General features: G+C 36.7%; 1 long non-coding RNA gene across 2 annotated transcripts; it reads left to right on the top strand.

Moving 5' to 3' along the window:
* The first annotated feature begins 1,605 nt into the window (after positions 1–1,605).
* LOC309493118 lies at positions 1,606–3,119 on the top strand. Of its 2 annotated transcripts, XR_014203798.1 has the most exons (5): positions 1,606–2,078; positions 2,465–2,516; positions 2,707–2,771; positions 2,872–2,930; positions 3,014–3,119. It is a non-coding gene; the product is annotated as an uncharacterized lncRNA (long non-coding RNA). The 2 variants fall into 2 exon arrangements; XR_014203797.1 differs by lacking the exon at positions 2,465–2,516.
* The last annotated feature ends 2,189 nt before the right edge of the window (positions 3,120–5,308 follow it).

Raw genomic sequence — 5,308 nt, 5'->3', positions numbered from 1 at the left:
CCTGAATGTAGACTTTAGACTTGTCTTGATTGCTAATCCACAGATGATGATTATTAGGTTAAATCTAATAATTAAGGCTAAACGTTCAGAATACGATTCCATATACGGTTATATTTCAGCACTTCGCGAATGGACAGCGACTCTTAAGTAGCACGTAAAACGCGTTCTCGCGCGTTCATGTTAAGTGCATTTTTGGGAAACGCTAGTGGAATTGCTGCGAGCGTTCGTAACCTTGCACGTAGAGAGCGCTCTTAAGAGCTAAGATACATCGTTATCGGGAAACCCGGCCCTGGATGAGTGTGATTGGCCTAATATTGTGTCCCAGACCGGCATTAAATAATTCGTGAATATTTGTAAAAATTCGTGGCTTGAAAGAGTTGGAAAATTGACAGTTCTGTTGATGTTTTGCGTAAAGTACGCAAAACAAGTACGTGTAAAGTACGTTGAGGGTTAGTAAAGTAAAACTAAAACTATTAAAAACATTTAAATGCTAATCGAAATAAACCTGAAATAAAGGAAAATATAACTATTAGTTGAAAAACTTAAACTAAACGGACATGAGAATTATAATTTTTTTATCAACAAACTGGATTCATTTCGGGCGTATCCGGCGACTCAAAACGGGGGTTGGAGGTAACGGAACAAAAAAAAAAAAAATTACACTGCCTACTGCAGGGGCAGCGCCAGAGAATTTTTAACGCATGTGCTGAGGGGGTGCTAGATCATTGACAGGGGGAGCAGCGCAAAACTTGGCCCCTAAATATTTAATATTCAATTATTTTAATGATCACAATTAAAGTTTTATTAAATTGAACAAGCGCAACATTCAGCATTCAGCACAATCAAATATTCAAAAAGATGTACACTCTAAACAAAAATGGTGCTAAATAGCACTAAAAGTGGTTCATTGGCTTGTAATCATAGGGGAACCACTTTAAGTGCCATATAGCACCTACCTTTGTCAAATGGTGCTATGTAGAACCATAAGAGGTGCCATATAGCACCTTAACCACCCCAAAGAACCGCTAAAGAACCGCTGAAGAACCAAACTGGGCTTAACAGGTTCTTTAAATGGTAGTGGTGCTATATAGCACCTTAACCACCGCAAAGAACTGCTGAAGAACCATTTTTTTTTTGTGTGTAGGCTATTATTAATAATAATGTTATATCAACATAATATCTCGTTATTTCGACATAATATGTGTGCGTGCAACAAGCAAGATGTGCATTTGTAAATCCGGTGACGTGTGCATTGATTTTTATTAATAAACTAGTGTTTCTGACTGTCTGCTGCAAACATGAAGTTGACGATCGCCATATTCGTAGTGAACGCACCTAGAGAGAAATGCACATAATGGATTACATAATCAGAGAGTAGGCCTAGCCTTTTTTATTTTTTTATTTATTATTTCGTTTAAAGACATTTCAAGCTTTGTGTATTTGATGTATTTCTCATGTCTGTGTGAGGCATACACTGAGTTTCGTTAAGTATTAGGATGAGATGCGCTCCAGTTAACGTGCAACACTGTTAGACTTTTCTGTAATTTCTACAGTTATTTACTTTAAATCCCCCAGTATTATACTGCTATTTCTCTTTACAGTAAATAACTGTGATTCCAATTGCATCATGGGAATTTTCTGTGACGTCTAACACCACATACAGAGACTTACTGTATTTTTTAAATTTGCTGTATACTACTGTATTTGACGTAACTGCCTCTCTGGCTGGCACCATTCCACCGTGCTTTTTATTTCCTAATTTTTGCCTTACACCACGTGTCTACAACGCTATAATAGCCAGAGGCTGTCTATATTGGACACATTGAAGCGACCGGACCTTTAAATGCAAACCTGTTTATCCCTTGTAAGAACTAGTGCGAGCGCTTGGACTCGTATCGGACTACGTCTGAAATATAACGGCCGCGGCGCATCACTACACTGTCTGGGATTTGTCGTGTCGCGTCAGACAGACATCCAGTGTAGGTAATGGGGTCTGTCTTTTGTTGGATCGCGACGTTCGTGTCTGGCCCGGGGAAGAGACGGAATTCACTTCACCGAGAGAGAGATCAGCAAGCAAGGTAAAAAAAAAAAAAAACAAAAAAAAAACATTCTGTGTATGTTGACAGGATTGTGCCCAGTTTAACGTATGTTATAACGTTAACGTTAGCCTAACGTTACTCGTCGTCAACAGGGCGGTAACGAACTTTACCATGGTAAACTGAGCTAACGTTTCATTTTACACACTTTGTTAGATTATTGAATTGTCGAGTTAAAATGCCAACGAGCAACGCGTTTACATTAACAATAAATGTGAATAAACTAATGTGAAATTCTGTTTATATCTTAATGTTGGCCTACTGATGAGAACCTTTATAGTTTTAGCATTAGTTTGCAAACTATACCATATTATAGTTTTTTTTTTTTTTATGGAATTTAATATTTACTTCCATTTTTGTGTTTAAAGGCAACTGCAACAAAGCGCCAATTCGCGCCAGTGACTTAGCAAGATTCCAGAGGTAGGCCAGCCCATTTGTGATATATTTTGAGATAAGTTTGCTGAAATGATTAGCATACACTATGTGAAAATTGCTTTTGAGCCACTGGTGCAGACTAGGTAGCTAACAATATCTTATAAAATCTCTATAAAATTGGCTAACTTTATATCAAATAAGTGACCTTTGCATTATGTCTAACTTTATTACACAGCAAATGAACCAATCAGAAGATGGACCATTGTCTTTGTTCAGTCTCACCAGATTAAATGTATCCAGGTAAGCACTGCAGTAAAACTCTCACTAATTCATTCAGACCAAATCTAGCATTCTAAACAACTTAAGTTTATATTTTTGCATTATTTTTATATTTTATTAGCCAGCGACTCTACCATTGCAGTTCCACCTGACTAGGAAGGTCCTAATATCAGCGCACAGGTGGGTTAACTACTGTAGGAAGGAGAACGATCATCACACAGTGATTTCTTGCATGTATCTTACTGTGTATTTGTCTCAAACAGGTACTCCTTCACTGCAGACAAGCTGAAATGGGCTAAAATCATCTATTTCAGTCGTTCAACTTCTTTCTATGCATCTCAGCATTTTTGGACAGAATTTAGGATTTTTAAGTATTAAAATTTAATCTGGCATAATTTAATTTAGTTCTTTTGTATGCTATTTATTGACAAAAGCTGTTTACAAATAAATATTAAGTTTTTGTGAAAATATTAATAAAAATTAACAAAAAAGGAGGTTAAAAATAATGTGACACTAATATTCTCTCTCTCTCTCTCTCTCTCTCTCTCTCTCTCTCTCTCATATAGTTTTGGAACCGGGATCTCCTCTGAAGGACTGAGTACATTTGTGTTTGTGGGCACCATGGGCGTAGGTTTAGGGGGGGACGCTAGGTACTAGTCCCAATCAATATTTTGAGATGACAAATTTGTCCCCACCAATATTTAGCAAGCTCCTTTGAACTGCTATTTGGATCTTTGCGCTGCTATTTGGATCGATTCCAACGGCCAAAACAAAGACAGTACAAGAAACGTCGTAATTTGATTGGCGGCGGTGTATCTGACAGGCTACACGCGCGGGCCGGGACTACTTTTGTGCTTGCACTGGCAGCGAGCGGGTGGTGTGTGGGTGTGTGTGTGCAGTCTGTGTGTGTGTGTGTGTGTGTGTGTGTGTGTGTGTGTGTGTGTGTGTGTGTGTGTGTGTGTGTGTGTGTGTGCGCGCGCGCGCGTCGACGACGCCGACGGTAAGTTACCAGGGCTGTCTCTCTGCCACATACAAAGGCCAGAGTAAAACATTTTAATATTCCGTTTTTTGCCACTTTTTGTACTTTGTAGATAGATCAGCTATGCCACCCAAGAAGAAGAAAGGGGACATACGAAGCTTTTTCATAAAGCAGAGTGTAAGTAGGCAAAATAACTAGCCACACAAATAAACTAGCAGTAGTAGTGACTGACCAGGCTTTCAAATGCAGATTCTACTGTGGAAAATAGTATTGATTGGTGATAGTATGTGTTACCATGTTGTTACAGTTAAACCTAGCAGCAGCAATCTTTCAACTAAGGTTAAGAGTATTGATTAGGCTGTGCAGCACTGATAGACTCATAGAAGTCACGTTATCATGATAGAATGCTACGTTAGCAAGTCACTGAATGTTAATTAGCTGACCTTAACTTAGAATCTTGCAGTCAACATAAACAGTGGATCTGAGACATTTTTCGTTTCTACATTCTATTTATGTAATGTATTTGTGAGTGAGTGTAGCCTAAGAATTTAATATTTAAGAATATAATATATCAATAGAATTTGATATAGAATAGTAGATGATACGTGTGTATTTTATTCATTTGTTCATTATTTAATTACATATAGAAAACTCATTCCAGGGGGAGGGGGATGTCCCCACCAAAGCTGAGGCCAAACCTACGCCCTTGGTGGGCACGCATGCAGACCAGGGAACACTCTGATGTTGTCAATCAAGTTCTGAACAGGAACCAATCTTTGGAGAAGTTCATTTATTCACAAAGGTGGACAAAAACATTGTGTTGGCTTTTTAAAGATTATTTTGATGATGACTTTTACTCCTATGCTGTAGAAAAGATGGAGTAGACAGTCAGACATTGATAATAATAATAAATGTTTCTTGAGCATCAAAGAGACTTCTTTCAAAAACATTACGCCACTTAAATACTTCTTTTGGCCACCAGTGTACATGAATCCAACACATTTTTGGAAATAAGTGAAATTATTTTTAAGGTGGGGTTATGTGTCTTGTATTGTGAAAAGAACTGTTTTGTCCTGTTTTGGACATTTCCTTTTTGAATGCTTAATGTATTTATATTCTGCAGTTTTATGAATGTAATGGTTGATATTTCATTATAATACTTGTATAAGCTAAACAACCAATGACTCTACATTCATTTAGTCAAATGCTAATGTTTTGTTTATGATTTTATGTATGTTTTCAAAAATGTTTGCAGTGAAGGACAGCACATAATGTGTTAATTTAACACGTTTACACATCTTTGTGCTAACCTCTCTGACATATTTACTTTGTTAAAATCATTAACACAATGAATGAGTTAAAATTAACACAAAAAATGTTGTCTCTAAACTTACCCATTAATGTGTAAAAATTTCACACATCATTTCCAGCATTGGCATGTTTATTTTGTGATATATATGAAATGTTTTAAATAAAAAAATGGTATTTTGTGATAACTTTGTCTAATTGGTTTGTATGAAAGTAGTACTTATGTAGGATAAAAATAAAATTAATCATATATCAAAATTATCAAATCTAA

Source organism: Leuciscus leuciscus, assembly GCF_965113295.1.
Source record: "Leuciscus leuciscus genome assembly, chromosome: 2".
Classification (NCBI taxonomy): Eukaryota; Metazoa; Chordata; class Actinopteri; order Cypriniformes; family Leuciscidae; genus Leuciscus; species Leuciscus leuciscus.
The sequence above is the reverse complement of the archived record's forward strand: the minus strand, read 5'-3'. Positions and strand labels throughout refer to the sequence as shown.